Source organism: Oryctolagus cuniculus, chromosome 1, assembly GCF_964237555.1.
Source record: "Oryctolagus cuniculus chromosome 1, mOryCun1.1, whole genome shotgun sequence".
NCBI classification, from domain to species: Eukaryota; Metazoa; Chordata; class Mammalia; order Lagomorpha; family Leporidae; genus Oryctolagus; species Oryctolagus cuniculus.
The window spans coordinates 166,799,358-166,818,518 of NC_091432.1; the positions used below are offsets into that span (position 1 = coordinate 166,799,358).

General features: G+C 42.8%; 1 protein-coding gene across 4 annotated transcripts in view; it reads right to left on the bottom strand.

The window, feature by feature from the left end:
- Positions 1-19,161, bottom strand: part of GLIS3 (GLIS family zinc finger 3) — a 797,279-nt gene that overhangs the window by 677,171 nt on the left and 100,947 nt on the right. The window lies entirely within an intron of this gene.

The following is a 19,161-nucleotide window of genomic DNA, read 5'->3' on the forward strand; positions in this document are numbered from 1 at the left end:
TTATTGCATCTCAAAGGTGATTTCTCTTTTTTTCCCTTCTTTGCCCTTCTTTCCTTTTAGAAACTTAATTATCTTTTTTTAAAAGATTTATTTTATTTATTTGAAAGAGTTATAGAGAGAGGTAGAGACAGATAGAGAGGTCTTCCATCAGCTGGTTCACTCCCCAGATGGCTGCAACCACTGGAGCTGCACTGATCCAAAGCCAGGAGCCAGGAGCTTCCTCCAGGTCTCCCATGTGGGTGCAGTGGCCCAAGGAATTGGGCCATCCTCTACTGCTTTCCCAGGCCATAGCAGAGAGCTGGATAGGAAGAGGAGCAGAAGGGACTAGAACTGGCACCCATATAGTTTGCCAGTGCTTCAGGCCAGGGCTTTAACCCACTGTGCCACAGTGCCAGCTCCCTTAATCATCTTTAAAGATGAACCCAAGAATGATACATCTTTTGCAAGCTTAGGCATAACTGTAACTTAGGAGACATAAGAATATCCTCCACTTAATACACTAAAAGTAAGTGATTCTTGAGAACAAGTTTTACTATTAAGTCTCATGATACAGCTCTTTGAGGACAGAGGTCCTGCATGGGAAGTTAGTGCTCAGTGACTCTTGTTGTCTATTTAATAATTAACACTCTTATGTATGACATCAGTGATCACCAGAGGGTTTTTTGTTTATTTGTTTTTTTGACAGGAAGAGATAGACAGTGAGAGAGAGAGAGAGACAGAGACAGAGACAGAGAGAAAGGTCTTCCTTTTTCCGTTGGTTCACCCCCAAGTGGCTGCTACGGCCAGTGTGTTGCTGCCAGCGCACTGTGATGATCCGAAGCCAGGAGCCAGGTGCTTCCTCCTGGTCTCCCATGTGGGTGCAGGGCCCAAGGACCTGGGTCATCCTCCACTGCCTTCCTGGGCCATAGCAGAGAGCTGGACTGGAAGAGGAGCAACCAGGACAGAATCTGGCGCCCCAGCTGGGACTAGAACCTGGGGTGCTGGCTCCACAGGCAGAAGATTAGCCTAGTAAGCTGCGGCGCTGGCCCAGAGGTTCTTGACATGAGCTGTATAGGCTATGGAGGCCTATTGGAGCCACTAAGCTCAAGAAGACCATAAGCAAAGTGTACGTTCTCTCCTACCTTCAGAGAAAAGTACATCCTTCTTTGGTGGCTGTTTCTTTCCACTGGGGTCTCACCCACAGAGATCCTTTATGTAGAACATTTTTTGCCACAGTGTATTGGCTTTCCTTGTCTGAAATGCTCCCCTGGGCTTTTCAGCCGGACCAGAATGCCTTAAGGACTGATTCTGAGGTCAGAGTGCTATCTAAAGCAATTGTCATTCTGAGTCTGCTGTATGGACTACTTCCCATGCTGCAGCATACACTCCTTTTTAATTCTATTATTATTATCACTCATTCCTATTTATATGATCACTTTAACACTTGATCCTAACTATCTGGTCACTTTACCACTTAATTCTATATATGATCTCTATAACACTTAAGTTGCTATTTTTACCAGCCAGTTTAAAGGAATTTGGGGTTCCATGGCAAGCTTTTCAACTGTACCCTTAGAAGTAAGTCTGTAGGATTTTATGCATAACTACACTGATTTGCAGCTACAAACTTCATACATTTCACAATTAAACTTTAGAATCCTGGTAATTCTTCCCACCGTGCCTGCCCTCTCACCCACACTCCCACCCTCCTTCCTCTTCCCTTTCTTATTCTTATTCTTATTTTTTACTAACATCTATTTTCAATTAACTTTATACACATGTGGTTAACTATGTTAAGTAAAGGGTTCAACAATTAGTATGAAAGAAAAAAGATAAGGAAAATATGATAAAGAAAATAAAGGGGAAAAAAGGTGCTCCTCAATAGCCAAGAGAAGGACTGTTCATAGTCATTGCTTCTCAAAGTGTCAATTTCAGTTTTACAGGTTGTCTTTTAGGTGCTCTATTAGTTATCATAGATCAGGGAGAATATGTAAAATTTGTGCCTTTGAGACTAGATTATTTCACTAAGTATGTTTTCCAGTTTCACCCATTTTGTTGCAAATGACCATATTTTGTTTTTCTTAACTGCTGTGTAGTATTCCATGATGTACATATGCCATAATTTCTTTTTTAAAAAAAGAGATTTATTCATTTGAAAGTCAGAGTTACACAGAGAGAGAAGGAGAGGCAGAGAGAGAGAGAGAGGTCTTCTATCCTCTGGTTCACTCCCCAATTGGCTGCAATGGCCGGAGCTGTGCCAGTCTGAAGCCAGGAGCCAGGAGCCTCTTCCTGGTCTCCCACATGGGTGCAGGGCCCAAGGACTTCGGTCATCCTCCACTGACTTCCCAGGCTGTAGTAGAGAGCTGGATTGGAAGTGGAGCAGCTGAGTCTCGAGCCAGTGCCCACATGGGATGCTGGCGCTTCAAGCCAGGGCATTAACCCACTGCACCACAGCGCCAATCCCCCCCCATAATTTATTTATCCAGTCTTCAGTGGACGGGTATTTGTGTTAATTCCATCTCTTTGCTATTGTGAATTGAGCTGTGATAAATATGGAGGTACAGGTGGCTTTTTCACATGTTGATTTCATTTCCCTTGAGTAGATTCCCAGAAATGGAATGTCTGGCTCATATGGTAGGTCAATATTCAGATTTCTGAGTTATCTCCATACTATCTTCCATGGTGACTTTACCAATTTACATTCCCACCAATAGTGCATTAGGGTACCTTGTCAGCACTTGTTGTCTGTTGATTTCTGTATGAAAGCTATTCTAACTGGGATGAGGTGAAACCTCATTGTGGTTTTGCTTGCATTTCTCTGATGGCTAGTGATCCTAAACATTTTTTCATGTGTCTGTTGGCCATTTGGATTTCCTCTTTTGAAAAATATCTGTGTAAGTCCTTTGCCCATTTCTTATCCAGATTGTCTGTTTTCTTGTTGTGTAGTCTCTTGATCTCCTTATATATTCTGGTTATTCATCCTTTATCAGTTGTATAGCTTGCAAATAATTTCTCCCATTCTGTTGGTTGCCTCTCCATTTTGCTGAGTATTTCTTTTGTGGTGCAGAAGCTTCTCAATTTGATATAATCCCACTTGTCAATTTTGACTGTGATTGCCTGTGTCTCTGGGTTTTTTTTAATATGAATTATTTATCTATGCTGATGTCTTATAGGGTTTCCCCAATGTTCTCTAATAATTTGATGGTACTGGGTTGTAGATTTAGGTCTTTAGTCCATTTTGAGTGGATTTTAGTGAAAGCTGTAAGGTAGGGATCTTGCTTCATACTTCTGCATGCCAACACATGAACTTTGAAGCATATGTTTACACCACAGCACCCACTAACCAGATACCCCCCCCATGGGCAAGATTCTTTTGGGAATGTGTGTGTTGAGAAACAGTGGGTAGTCAGGACTCCTTCTTGAGATAATCCCTTCTTTATTTATAGCATAGTATGTGCAAAGTCTTGAAACACTTGATTCTGAAATATTTACAGACTTACAGAAAAATTACTAAAGTAGAACAAAAACTCTCATATGCCCTTCACCAAGATTTTCCAAATGTTAACATTCCTATTTCAATCTCTCACTGACTCTCTGTATCTATTTATTCTGCAATATCTGTCTATAATCTACTTATCTGTATCTATTCTTTTTCCTGAACAATCTGAAAGTAAGATGTAAACAAAAACTCCTTTGACTCCAAATATGTTAGTATTTACTTTTTAAAAACAAGGACATTATCTTCTCACATAACCACAGAAAAATGATCAATATCAGGAAACTAATATCCAACTTTCTTATGTAACCTATAGATTTATTCAAATTTTTGCTATCACGTCAATGATCTCCTTTACACATCTGCCTCACTCTGATGTTGGTTCTCTGAAGAGATTATCATCAGCTTTTTCTCTGAAGAGAAAGAACAGAGCTACCCTGTTTTAGGCCTTTCTAGGAGATTATGCTTACTTTTGATCCAAAAACAAAACAAAACAAAACAAAACAAAACAAAAAAAACTCAAATGTGTAGTGCAAGGAAATAAATAATTGAGAAAATATTCCAGCTCAAGAAGGCAGAATGCCTTTTGTCTTAGTCACTGTCTCCAACCACTTCCTACTTTTCAGAATTTCCCCCCTTTTACTATTTCTCACATAAAATTTCCAAATGTGTTTCATGGTGACACTGAGCACTGATAATGCAGATAGTCACTGGTAAACAATAGTCATTTGTCATGAGGTGTAAGTCAAGGACACTTGCATGAATGAAAATTTAAGGAGAAAATACAAAGATACTTGGAAGAGGAATTATTTGGAACATCCTGCATATTGCAACTGGAAAAGATCTTGAAAATGATCTTACCCAGGGAATCCCAAAGCCTCATACATGAGAGGTTTTAGTTGGTGCATTAGCAAAGCACAAAATAAAATGGAACAATATAGTGAAGAAGTCTGTTTTCAATTTATCCAGTTTTTCGTTATACTAAGAATAAGAGCTTAGTTTATATAGGCTTACAAACCTCTCTAACTGTTGCTTATTTTAACCAAGAAAGCAGGCTTGAGGCTCAGGGTCTTCAACATGCATTGATCCATTTATGGCATTTAATAACATTGTTTCATTTTCATTGTTTTTACTTTTACATGGTCTTGACAACTGATACTGACTTTTAATTTATGATAATGGGAGTGACTGTTGTGGTACAGCATCCCATATCAGAGTGCTGTTCCTGTCCAGCTTCCTGCTAATGTGTGTCCTGAGAAGCAGCAGACAATGGCTCTAGTTTCAGCCATCCATGTGGGAGACCCAGAAGGAGTTCTGGCTCCTAGCTTCAGCCTCATCCAGCCCTGGCTGCTATGGGCATTTAGAGGGTAAACCAGCAGATAAAGATTTTCTCTCTCTCTCTCTCTCTCTCTCTCTCTCTCTCTCCCCACATAGGACAAATGTCTTTCAAATAAACAATTAAAACATGCTGTGATAGTGATACTTTTTTAAAATCCACTCACTTGAGATAAAGAAAATTAGTTCAAAGATGATCTTAGATAAGTAATACAATAGATGTGGAAAAGAAACATGAAGGTGTTATGCAGAATACTGAAGCTGGGAAATACTGATTAACCTGAATGAACTTCACACTGGAGTTCAAACCTGATGTGGGAGACAGGTATGTGTGGGGAGAGAAAACCCCAGAAACAGTGCTAAGATAAAACGCAAACCTATCACCTGGAGCTGGTATGGTTCATGTTTGCATAAGCTGAAAGGGACACTGTCAAAGGATGAAAGGTGACAATGTCAGTGACACATCTCTTAGGAAACCATGTTTATGTCTGCACACTCAACCTACAGCATTACCAGATTAGAGCATCTCCTCATCTCTTCTTCCTATGAGGCAGTCTTCGGGGATTTCCCACCATCTATAGATTTTTCAGCACATTTTTCTCTTCATGACCAAAAGAGAATAAACCTTACAAGAAAGTATGAAATGTCCATAAAATATTGCATATACTTTTAGTCCACAAAATGATAATAAAAACAATTCAGCATGATCTTGATTAATTGAGATGTCAATAACGTAAGTACGTATTACATACTTACTCTGGAATCAGCCCATGAGAATTACAACCATTAATATATGATAGATTCAGTTGAGATCAACAAATATTTATTAAACTTCAAAATACATGCCAGGAATTGTGTGAGCTGTTGTGGAAAGACCAAAAAGACACAATCTCAGCCTTCAAGACATGTATAAATTAACTATAAGCCATGCTACATTTATAAAATTTGTTATAGTTAATAAAACAGGTTCACTTTGAATTATTTTATTTAATTCTTATGGAAATGTTGTGATGTAAGGTACTGTTATTGGGGCCAGCACTGTAGTGTAGTAGGTAAAGCCACTGCCTGCAGTGCTGGCATCCCAGATGGGTGCTGGTTGTAGTCCTGGCTGCTCTACTTTCAATCCTACTCTCTGTATGGCCTGGGAAAGGAATAGAAGATGGCCCAAGTTCTTGGGCCCCTGCACCCATGTGGGAGACCCAGAAGAAGTTCCCGATTCCCAGCTAAAGATCAGCTCAGCTCCAGCCATTGTGGTCATTTGAGGGGTGATCCCACAGATAGAAGATCTCTCTCTCTCTCTCTCTCTCTCTCTTTCATCTCTATCTCTATCTCTCCTTCTCTTTCTCTCTCTTTTCCCTCTCTTTCTCTCTGCTGCCTCTCTGTAATGCTGCCTTTCAAATAAAATAAATATGTCTTTAAAATAAGATTGTTATTATCCCCATTTTACAAACAAGGAAACTAAATCTTAAGTAAATTTTATGACTCGCTCAAGGTTCTTCATAGCAGTATTAGAAACCAATGGAGAAAAGTCTTAAATTAGGGATTTCTGGAAGACCAGCAACTAGAAATTATACCTCTATTTCTGGCTCCAACAAGGTAGGTAGCAGATTAGGGCTCCTGCTGAGACTAGTTTGAAAATCCAGGGAAAAAAAGAAAATAATAAAATATATTTAAAGGCATTAACTCTATTTTAAATCATTTAAAACTTGGCAGGAGTTGAGAGTATAGGATCCAGAAATGAGGGAACTTCAAAAATGTAGCCTAACAAACAAACAAAAATATAGACAATTGGTGAGCCTAAAAGCTGATTCTTTGGGGAAAACAAATTATAAATTCACAAATTCATATCATGATTGGTGAAGAGAAAAATAAAGACACAAATTACAAATATCAGGAAAGAACATCACTATAGGCCTAAATGACATTAGGAACAAAGGGTATATTGTGAATGGCTACTCCAATAAATTTGACATCATAGTTGAAATGGTTGAATTCATTGAAAAAGACACAAATGACCAAATTGGCCCAAGAAGAAATAGAAAAAGTTGAACACCCCAATATCAACTGAAGAAGTAGAATTTTTGGTTAATAACTCTACAGAGAGAAACTCTAGGCCCAAATGTCTTCACAGGTGAATTCTACCCAATACTTAAAGAAATAGTATCAATTTAAACACCCTTGTTCAGAAAATAGAGGAAGAAGCACCAAATTATTTGAGGCCAATATTACTCTGATTCCAAAACCAAATAAGGACATCATAAGAAAGCAGGATTATAAAACATTATCCCTCATGATGTAGATACAAAATGTAACAAAATATTATCAAATTTAGCACAATATATAAAGAGAGCAGTGCAATGGAGTCATGATGAGAATACAGATTGATGTATCAGGACCTGATCAATAAAGAGAAATCACAAAGAAATGTAAACAGAGAATGTCTGATATAAATAATTCCAAATTCAACCAAGGGGTAACTGTAAAGCTACAAAGACAGTACTACAGAATATATTAACACTAAGTATCTAAGGTTGAGGCTCAGATCTGACTGGGTTGTAGCCCACTGGAGGGTAAAAAGACAATTTCTGGGTCGCTCAGTCAATCACTAGCCCCCACCATTGTTAAGAAAGAAGAAAACACCCTTCTGAAGGTCAGGTGGGCCACAGCTGGTGAGTGGCCAGCAAACTTCACCACAGGACAGCACAAGGCCTGGAGCATGCAGTGTCTGCACATGGAGAGCTGGCTGGGGTGTGTGCACTGGGCCAGAACAGATATTGAGACAACAGCAACTGCCCTCTTCAAAAGTGCAGATGGGACCCAGTACTGTGGCGCAGCAGGTTAAAGCCATAGCCTGCAGCGCCTGCATCCCATATGGGTGCCAATTCAAGTCCCGGCTGCTCTACTTCTAATCTGACTCTCTGCAATGGCTTGGGAAATCAGTAGAAGATGGCCCAAGTGTTTGGACCCCTGAACCCACATGGGAAACCCAGAAGAAGCTTCTGGCTTCAGACTGGCCCACCTCTGGCCTTTGCAGCCATTTGTGGAGTGAACCAGCAGATGGAAGACCTCTCTCTCTCTCTCTCTCTCTCTCTGACTCTACCTCTCTCTGTAACTCTGTCTTTCAAATAAATAAAATAAATCTAAAAGAAAAAAATGCAGATGAGGAGTTGGCTCCATGGCGTAACCTATAAAGCTGCTTCCTGTGGTGCTGACATCCCATATGGGTGCCATTCAGGCCCCAGCTACTCCACTTCCAATCCAGCTCTCTGCTATGGCCTGGGAAAGCAGTAGAAGATGGCCCAAGTCTTTGGGCCCTTGCACCTGCATGGGAGACCCGGAGGAAGCTCCTGGCTCCTAGCTTCAGAATGGCCCAGCGCTGGCCATTGTGGTCATCTGGGAAGTGAACCAGCAGATGAAAGACTTTCTCTCTCTCTCTCTCTCTCTCTCTCTCTCTCTCTCTCTCCCTGCCTCTGTCTCTCTCTATAACTCTGCCATTCAAATAGATACATAAATATTTTTTAAAAAGTGCAGATGAGGGGGCTGGTGTTTGTCTAGTGGTTAGGAAGCCAGTTAAGATGCCTATGTTCCCTATCAGAGTGCCTGAGTTCAAGTCCCAGCTCTGCTCCTGACTCTAGGTTCTGCTAATGTAGACTCTGAGAAGCATCAGTAATGGCTCACATAACCGGGTCCCTGCCACCTATGTGGGAGACCTAGACTGAATTCCTGGCTCCTGCCTTTGGCCCCTGTCAAATTGCACACTTTTGGGGAATGAAGTACTAGATGGGAGCACCTGTTCACTTGTGCATTCTCTCTCTCTCTCTCTCTCTCTGACTCTTGAATTTAAAAAGGTTATGGAATACAATGTATGGAATCCCATATGTATGGATTTCAAAATTTTTGTGCCAAAACAGACTTATCTTTTCATTTACTTTTTGAAGCGCCTTCAAAAATGACATTGTGGTGCAGTGGAGAAAGGAAAATCTTTCCAGTAAATACTGCTGGATTGGTTGCACATTCATATGGAGAAAAATGAGTCAACCCTTAGCTCATGCATAAAGTTACAGACTTCAGATGGATTTTAGACCAAAATGAAATAATCTAATAAAATGTCTATAATAAAAAAATGTCTCTATGCTTTGGAGAGTGAGCAAGTATTTCTTATAAAGCATTATAAGTGCTCTAAACTTAAAGGAAACTTTTAATAAACTATATGAAGTTAAAATTTTAAATTTCAAGCAGTCAGAAAAATCATTAAGAGAGTGAAGAGGCTGGCGCTGCAGCTCAATAGGCTAATCCTCCACCTTGCGGCACCGGCACACCGGGTTCTAGTCCCGCTCAGGGCACCGGATTCCATCCCGGTTGCCCCTCTTCCAGGCCAGCTCTCTGCTGTGGCCAGGGAGTGCAGTTAAGGATGGCCCAAGTGCTTGGTCCCTGCACCTCATAGGAGACCAGGAGAAGCACCGGGCTCCTGCCTTCAGATCAGCGCAGTGCGCCAGCCACAGCACGCCGGCTGTGCAGGCCATTGGAGGGTGAACCAACGGCAAAAGGAAGACCCTTTCTCTCTGTCTCTCTCTCTCACTGTCCACTCTGCCTGTCAAAAAAAAAAAAGGAAAAAAAAGAGTGAAGAGAGGGGCTGACACTGTTGTGTAGCAGGTAAAGCCTCTGCCTGCAGAGCTGGCATCCGATATGGGCACTGGTCCAGGTCCTGGCTATTCTACTTCCAATCCAGCTCTCTGCTTTGGCCTGGGAAAGCAGTGGAGGATGGCCCAAGTCCTTGGGCTCCTGCACCCATGTGGGAGACCCGGAAGAAGCTCCTAGCTCCTGACTTCAGATCGGTCCAGCTCTGGCCATAGCTGCCATTTGGGGAATAAACCAGTGGATGGAAGACCTCTCTCTCTGCCTCTGCCTCTCTATAACTCTGCCTTTCAAGTAAATGAATTAGTTTTAAAAAGACAGAGAGTGAAGAGGCAAGCCACCATGAGAAAGATATCTGAAGCACAGACCTCCAGTGAAGCACTCATAGTGAGAAGGAGTAAGATGGACAACTTACAGGAAAAGAGAAGATACCTGGATGCTTGCAAAGTACATGAAAAGGTGCTCAATCTCAGCAGTCTTGAAGGAAAAGGAAACTAAAGCCACAGTGAAAGAACATTATGTACCCACCAGAAAGGCCAAAAAATTTTTAATCTGGCAGTACAGTCTTAGATCAGTTCTCCCAGGAAATGTACTCTGACACTTTTCAAATTTATACAGAGGAGGTTTTAGGGGACTGCTCCTGGGAAAACATCTTAAGCGGATGAGGGAAGGAAGGATGACCACAGGGAAAACCCTTGCAACAGAAGTAGAAGTGTCAGTTACTGGGGCCAGGAGCACTGGAGTCAGGATGGCAGAAATTGCCTCTACTCACCTTAACCACCTCCACCGCCACCATCAACACGCACACTACGGCGGCCACCACAGATTAGTCATTGTAGCTGACTGCGCCCAGGGAAAGGGGCCTGACCTTGAATTTGAAATCACTCTTTGCTTGAGAGAAATTTCCTAGGGGGGCTTCAACCACTGACACCACCAGCAAGGAAACAAACAAGTGCTTAATCCCCAAAGAAGGGTCTGAGTGAAGTATCACAGAATATGCTACAAAGACCAATGATTGATAAATATGGGGAACAATTGAACTCCCACATTCTTGTGGGAGAACAGTTTGGTATGGCCACTTTGGAAAACTGTCTGGAAGCACCGAAGAAAGCTGAACACATGGCCTATGACTCAGAATGTCCCCACCAGAGTATAGATCCAGTGCATCCACGTCTGTCCTAGAAGACAGACACAGGAACATTCACGGCAGGACACTGATGTCTGTCTGCAGTACCATGGAAAAATGACAGCACGTTCATACCATGAAATGATTGCTGAACAAAACAACAAGAATGAGCTTCACAAGCATAATGTGGAGTGAAAGAAGCCAAAAGTCAGACCCCAAAGGGGTTGAAGTATAACTTAATTCTTGCAAAGTTCAAGAACAGGAGAGATTAAGTGTGTGCCTAAAGAGTCACTCTGAAGACAGGTCCAGAACGGAGGAAATTCAACCCCATCATAAGTCAATATCTCCAGCTCTAACTCCTGAAAACTACCCGTAATTAGTCCATGGAATTCCCCAGACCAAGAGAAAATACTAAATTCCATCTTCCCCAGGTTTCCCTTATACTTAATCAGAGGAAGGAATGAATGATTGTTGTAAGAGAAGTAGAGAGGGAGGGAAGGACATGTATGCAATATAATCCTTTATTTTTACAGTCTTTCATAGGGATTATTTCTTTACTTCTCCCAACAATACTGTGTAGGTATTGCTAACCTCATTTTCATTTTATAAATATCTTTTAAGCCATAAAGGAAACAAAAAAGAATGTAAAACACAGACCTTGCCCATGTGAATTTATAATTGTGTATAAGTGAATTAGGAAATGGAACTCTGATGTACATGTGAAACACCAAAATATGGGTATAAGAAAGTATGCTGTCTTGTGTGCAAAGTGATCCCTGGAGCACAAATACTCTAAATCAGAGGAGAGGCTATGGTCAGAGGTAGATTTTCAGAGGGCATGTGCTTGAAAGATTTAGTTAGACAGAGATACAGTCTACTATTCATAGTAAGTTGAAACAGGCTAACAGACTAAAGCCTAATATTGTTTGGGGCAGCCATCTGCAGAGTTGACTTCATTTTCCAGGCACCCATACAGCTAAGCATGGTCACTATGCGCTGTTTGGTAGGTCATAAGCAGAAGTCTGTACAGAGCCTCCAGGAAATATCCTAAGAGGTAGAACTCACCAGAGCAGTGCGACTGGTTTGTGTTTCCCCAGTTCTTGCTTGTGCACTGGCCGATGGACATGATGCCTGGGGCTGTGTCAGTACTTTGGCCATGAGGCTGCTGACTGAGGAAGAAGGGGCCTGGGACATTGATAGCCCTGGAGTTTCCATACAGACTTTAGGCTGCCTGCTTCTGAATGTCTTTTCCTAAGAGAAAAACAGACCCTTATGTCTACCACCATATGTAGATTGTTTCAGTGCCTATTAACTTTGACAATTAGAAGAACTTCCCATTTAGCTAATAAAACAAGGTGGAGATGCAGTGATATTTTGGCTTGAATCAGCTCTACAGAACTAACTGTTGAATTTTCAAAAATATCAATGAGCTGGTTTTTAAATACTTCCATTTAAAAGCATTAAATTCTTTTTTGTTAATTTATTTTTTTAAGGAATACAAATTTCATAAGCACAACTTTAGGAATGTAGTTCTTCTTCCCACTATACTCACCCTCCCCCCACACTCCCACCCCACTTTCTCTTCTCTCTCCCCTTTCCCAGTCCCATTCTCCATTAACATTCATTTTCAATTAACTTTGTACACAGAAAACCAACTCTATACTAAGTAAAGATTTCAACAATTTGCACACACATGCACACACACACACACACACACAAACTGTGTGAGAACTAGTTTTACAGTTAATTCTCATAATACAACTCATTGAGGACTGAGGTCCTACATGGGGAGTTAATGCACAGTGACTCCTGTTGTTAATTTTAACAATTACCACTCTTTTTTAAAAGATTATTTATTAATTTATTTGACAGGTAGAGTTACAGACAGTAAGAGGGAGAGACAGAGAGAAAGGTCTTCCTTCCGTTGGCTCACCCCCCCCAAATGGCCACTATGGCCGGAGCTATGCCGATCCAAAGCCAGGAGCCAGGTGCTTCCTCCTGCTCTCCCACACAGGTGCGGGCATCCAAGCACCTGGGCCATCCTCCACTGCCTTCCTGGGCCACAGCAGAGAGCTGGACTGGAAGAGGAGCAACTGGGACCAGAACCCGGGGCGCATATGAGAATCTGGTGCAGCAGGCAGAGGATTAGCCAAGTGATCCACGGTGCCAGCCCACAATTAACACTCTTACTTGACATTAGTGACCACCTGAGGCTCTTGACTGAAGCTTCCTAGGCTATGGAAGCCTTTTGAATCTAAAAATCCCATCAATATTTAGACAAGGCCATAAGCAAAGTGGAAGTTCTCTCCTCCCTTTAGAGAAAAGTACATCCTTCTTTTATAGCCACTTCTTTCCCTTGGGATCTCATTCACAGAGATCCTTCATGTAGAACATCTTTTTGCCACAGTGTCATGGCTTTCTATGCCTGAAATAAAAGCATTAAATTCTTTTTTTTAAATTTATTTATTTAACAGGCAGAGTTGTAGACAGTGAGAGACAGAGAGAAAGGTCTTCCTTCTGTTGGCTCACTCCCCAAATGGCCACTATGGCCGGCACTGCGCCTGTCTGAAGCCAGGAGCCAGGTGCTTCTTCCTGGTCTCCTATAAAAGCATTAAATTATAAAAGCACAAAACTGAAGAAGGTATTAAAACAAAATTAAATACTCAATACTAATGAGTTCCTGATTATTGTTACAACTATGTCTATGCCCTTGTAGGTATTTACATCTGTTCTATCCCTGACATATCCCCCTTTCTTATCAATTAAACAGAAATGGCTACCGGTTAGGCCAAGTGTGATGAACGAGCAGTACCTGCCTTAGAAATCGACCCAGAGCTCCAGCACCTCTTACCCATCATTGGATATCCTTGCCAGTCCCCAAGGACTCCTGTCTTAGGTGGGTGAGGTTCCGGGAAGGTGCCCATCATTGGCTTACTGCTCGTCTTATTGATAGACCTGGGGCCCTTCCTGGGCTCCCAACTGGGGCAGCGGCAGACTGAAGGGGAGAGTCAGTTGTTGGAGGGACCGTGACCTCACCGGCCAGACCTCACCGACCAGAGACAGAGATAACGTTCTCCATGGGATCTTCCATGGCCAGACTTTGGTAATGTATTTGAATTGGTCTGGCTGCTAAATTATCTACTTGCTGTTTGATAACAAAGTCATCAGCTTATTGAAAAGACAAGGACCTACAGATAGTATAACAAGCAACCCAACAATGGGGCCTAAAAGCGGTAGCAAATAGGGAAGCAGTCCATTCCATCCTGTCCAAAAGGGATTTTCAGCCATGGCACGTCAACAACGCTCCAGATCTTCTTGAAGTGTCTTGATTTTATTGTGAACAATGCCGGATTTGTTAGTATAAAAACAACATTTTTCCTGTAAAGCCAAGCAAATACCTCCCTGTTCAATAGTAAGCAAGTCTAAGCCTCTACGATTTTGTAAAACCACTTCTGCTAGGGAATCAATTTGATCTTGAAGGTCCTGAATGGTGGTGGATAGGGTTTGTACATCTTTAATAAGTTGTTGGGACAATTCTCTATATTTTTGGACCGCGATTCCCGGCCCTGTGGATCCTGTAACCACAGCTGTAGAAATTTCCAATGTGGCCAATAAAGGAATAAATTGAATAGCTCACTTTTGTCTCCCTTCGATATAATCAAGGGAGGGGATAGGATCAGGGGTATTTCCATCAATAATCTCTACATCAGGAAGAAGCATAGCATGCATGCAATTACTGGTCCAATTTGTTGGTAAACTGGTATAAGCTAAATTATCCCTACATACAACAACGGTGGAATTAGGGACATAAAGAGGGTAATCTACTATTATGGAGTGCTTCACAAAATTGTTTAAATTTAGTACTGACATAAGCAGGACCATTATCTGTCTTAATCTTAACAGGTTGTCCCAGTACAGAAAACGCTGTGATAAGATGCAAGATAACATCCTTAGCAGCTTCTCCTGTATGGGGGGAGGCAAAGATAAAGCCACTGTAGGTGTCTATAGAGACATGAAGATACTTTAGTTTGCCAAATTTTGGGAAGTGTGTGACATTCATTTGCCACAGTTGATTAGGGAGAAGACCATGCGGATTGACTCCCAAATGCGGTACAGGTTGACTTGTAATGCATGAGGGGCATTCTTTGACTATTTCACAAGCCTATTCTCATGAAATTTTACAAAACAAACAGAGACTGAGCATTTAAGTGATGCAACCTATGCAAGTTTTGAGCTTCCTGCACTGATCCCACAATTGTGGGGAAGGTAAGTCTTGTAGCACCATCTGCCTGGGCATTACCTTCTGAGTTTTGAGCTTTCTGTGCTGATCCCACAATTGTGGAGAAGGTAAGCCTTGTAGCAGCATCTGCCTGGGCATTACCTTCTGAGAGTGACCCTGGTAGGCTTGTGTGCACCCTAATATGTCCCAAATAGAAGGGCTGTTGTCTTTCTCGTATTAGCTTTTGAATTTGTATAAACAAGGGCATAGTGTTGGAAGCTGTTTTAAGAAAAGGAGAAGTCTCAAGCAATGGAATGGAGTGAGCTACATATGCACTATCAGTATAAATATTTACAGCCTGACTGGAAAGCTGTGTAAAGACTTGAAGTATGGCATACAGGTCAACCAACTGGGCTGTTTTAAAAACATGGGAACGGTTGTCTGCCATGGAGGCAGCCATTCCATTGGAGGACCCATCTGTAAATACTGTAACAGCCTTTGGAATTTTTTTTTTTTGGAAAAACAAAGGAATAGGATTGGGCAAACTGTAACACGGGGTCATTAGGGAGGTGATTGTCAATGACTCCCATAAATCCTGACATGGCTATTCCCCAGTCATCGGAAGTTTGAAGAAGGAACTGAGTCTGCTCTTTGGTATATGGCACTACTATAACATTGGGGTCTTTTCCGAAATATTGGCAGGAAAGGAAGTGAGCCTTGATGATTATTGAAGCAACCTGAGACAAATATACTGTAATTACTTTAGATGAGGAAATGGGGAGATGAACCCAGAAAAGAGGTTGACCTTTTTTATTGGGCATGAGGGATTTTTGCCAAAAAACTCCAGTGGGTGTATGTGGTGTGGCTAAAACTACAAAAAGTAGGGGGAGAGTGTAAGAAATTTGTGAGACAAACTGTTGGCTAATGGCTTGCACTACTTGGTTTAATGCATCTCCCACGGCAGGGGTGAGCTTGCGCGGGGGGGGGGGGGGGATTCCGGGTCTCCTCGCAGAATGTCATTGAGGGGTAAAAGGACATTATTAGGTATTTTTAAATAGGGCCTGAGCCATTGAATATCTCCTAGAAGTTTTTGAAAATCATTAAGGGTATGGAGGCAATCCAAACGGAACTGGATGCGGGGCACAAAAACCAATTCCTGTTGTAAGTTTAAACCCAAATAGGTAAATGGGTCTTGTAACTGGACCTTATCAGGAACAATTTGTAAACCAAGGGCAAGAAGGGCTTTAGAAAGCGCTGTAAAGCAATCTTGTAGGTCTGACTTGTTTTGAGCCGCCAGTAAAATGTCATCCATATAATGCAGAATATAAATGTGAAGCCAGCATAAACAAACCGGGTCCACTGCCTGTGCTACAAACTTTTGACAAAGGGTGGGGCTATTGGCCATCCCCTGGGGCAAGACTTTCCAATGAAATCTTTGCATCAGTCCCTGGAAATTAACACAGGGGAGGCTAAAGGCAAAATAAGGAAAAAGCAGTCTTTGAGATCTATAATTATTTTCTAATAACCATTTGGGATGGCCACAGGGGTTGGGATGCCAGGTTGGAGGGCTCCCATGGGTGCCATGACCTTATTAACAGCGCGCAAATCCTGTGAGAGGCACCATTTACCAGATTTTTTCTTTATGACAAAAACGGGTGTATTCCAGGGAGAATTGGAAGGCTCCAGGTGTCCAGCCATGAGCTGCTCCTGTACAAGTGCGGTAGCGGCATTTAGCTTTTCTTGAGTAAGCGGCCACTGATCCACCCAAACAGGAGTTTGAGTATTCCATGTGATTTTTATCTGCATGGGGTACAGGAAGGCCAGTGGCCATTACTAAAAATCCAAATATCCGAGCCCATGTCTATCTGTTTTAGAGGGGGTTGTAATAGGTTGAGTTATGCCTTGCCTCATTTTTCCAAGTCCTGTTCCAGGCACATAATCCATGCGCAGCATTTGTTGTGTGACCACAGCATTAGGGCTGCGCAGGATAACTTCCATTTGGGAGAGAATGTCAAGTCCCCACAGGTTAACAGGGAGGCCTGGTAATACAAAAGGAGTCACAGTGCCCTGATTGCCTTCCTTATCTTTCCAGTGTAATACCCTTGAACTGACTTGGGGGTTATTGGACTGGCCTATAGCTCACAAATGGGTGAGAGATGCAGTCAGCGGCCAATGGGCGGGCCAATGATCTTGAGATATGACTGTGGCATCCACCCCTGTGTCCAAAATGCCCTTGAAATCCTTTCCTTCAATAGTAAGGGTTAACACAGGCCTATTTTTTGTAATTGGCTGGACCCAATAAGCATCTGAGGAGCCCAAAGGGGTAATGCCTTGGGGCCTGGAAGAAATTGAGGATGTATTTCCAGTAATTAAAGGCAGAAGAACCAGTTGTGCTAGACAGGTGCCCTGTGGAAGGACAGCCACTCCATTAATAGCGGCTGCTAGGATTTTTATCTCCCCAGTAAAGTCACTGTCAATAATACCAGGAAAAACTTGAATGCCTTTAAGGGTGGCTGACGCTCAGCTGAGAATAAAAGCACAGGTACCTGGAGGCAAGGGGCCCTGCACCCCTTTAGGGATAATTTGTGGGCCCTGGGTGGAATCTAATATTGTATCGGATGCGGCACAGAGGTCCAATCCTGAGCTACCTGGGGTTGCTCGTGGGAAGGAGGCAATTGCTGAGGCATTTGCTGAGCCTGAGGCTGGGAGGGGACAAACCATACTGCCCCAGGGTTTGTCCTTTGAGATACTGGGGCCAGGGGCTGGCCCCTCTGGGGGTTTCCCTCGAGGAGGGAGGAGTTGTCCTGCTGGCCCCTCTGGGAGTTTCACTCAAGGAGGGAGGGGTTGTCCTGAAGAATTCATTTTTGACCTGCATTCATTTGCCCAGTGTTAACCCCTATGACATCGGGGGCATGGGGTGGAGGGGAGCGGCCTGCCTGGGGGAGATGGAGCCGCGCCTTGGGCCATGGGCCTGTTTAGTAAGGCTGTTGGACATTCACAGGCAAAATGTCCAGGCTGTTTATACTCATAGCAAGTGGAGGTCCCCTTGGAGGGATTTTGGGTCGATTTGAGTGCAGCCCCAATTGCCAAGCCCATGGCATGGGCCGATCCCACACCAGCACAGAGCCTTACATATTCTGAAAAATCACTCTTATGTTTATGAGGCTGAAGAATATCTTTACAAGCTGGGTTGGCATTCTCAAAGGTGAGGTGCGTAACAAATGCACTTCCATTTTCTCCTGGGCCAACTAGTCTCTCAGCCGCAACATTAAGGCGTGAGAAAATCACTGTAAGGCTCGTCGGGTTCCTGCTGAATCTTAGCCAAAGAGGTGGTGACTGCTCCCCTTTGAGGAAGCTTTAGAGCATGGGATGAGCATGGGTATGTGTATGGTGAACACCAAAAATACAGAAAGATACAGAAAGATAGAAGGGAGAAAGATCCAATCATGATGTTATCACCCAAAGATTGTTACAATTCAGGGGTGTTTTCTGCTAGCATTTTTCTAAGCATGTGGTTTTCTTTTACAAGTTTAAGCACATGTGATTGAACGGTATATATAATTTTAACCTTTTTTTCTTCCTTATTTAACATGTGCTATGTTACACTATTAAAAACTTGAGAGACTTCTTTTATGTAGGCTGGATGGTGTATACTGCATGGCAGAGTATTATGCATGCATAATGTATTTACTACTCCCTCATTTTGGACACGTGAGTTTTTCCAGCGTTTTCTCTTTGGGACCACTCGGTTCCCTCACTCCTGATCATTTCCCCTCTCATGACATTTCTTCAGATCTTCCTCAGACACCGACCGACCTTCATATTCCTCTCCCTTCCCTTCTCTCAAAGTTTCCTTTCTGGAAAGGACCTCATAAACTCACTCATGCTAAGGTGTACATGGTTGTTAGAGCTCAGTGGAAGGGACGAAGCTCTCTCTGACTGTGAGATTTTACTCATGAAACCTGGGCCGGGGAGGGTCCCCTCACTCCTAAAGAGAGAACAGATTCCACAACAGCAAAAACGCCCAGGGCTCATTCAGCATCAGGAAAGCTCAAGAGGGGACCGCTCAGAGTCGCCAAAGCAGTGCCATGACAAAGAGAAGGAAAGAAGCTGAGTCAGTGAGGGTGAGAAAGATGGGTAGAAGAACGGAGGTGAATGAGAAAATCCACAGCACAGACTTTCTGTGGCACCACTAACCCAGTTCCTCCAACACTCCCGCCTTTGCCTACCTCACATGTTTGGCCTAGGGGCTGGGCCCGCCCATCTTCTCAGCACTGCTGGGCCCGCTTGTCAGTCCTAATTACTCTACCACCTCAGGCAGCTGTGGGGCCTGGGGCGGCCACCTATCAAGTCACAAGGAGCGAAAGTGAA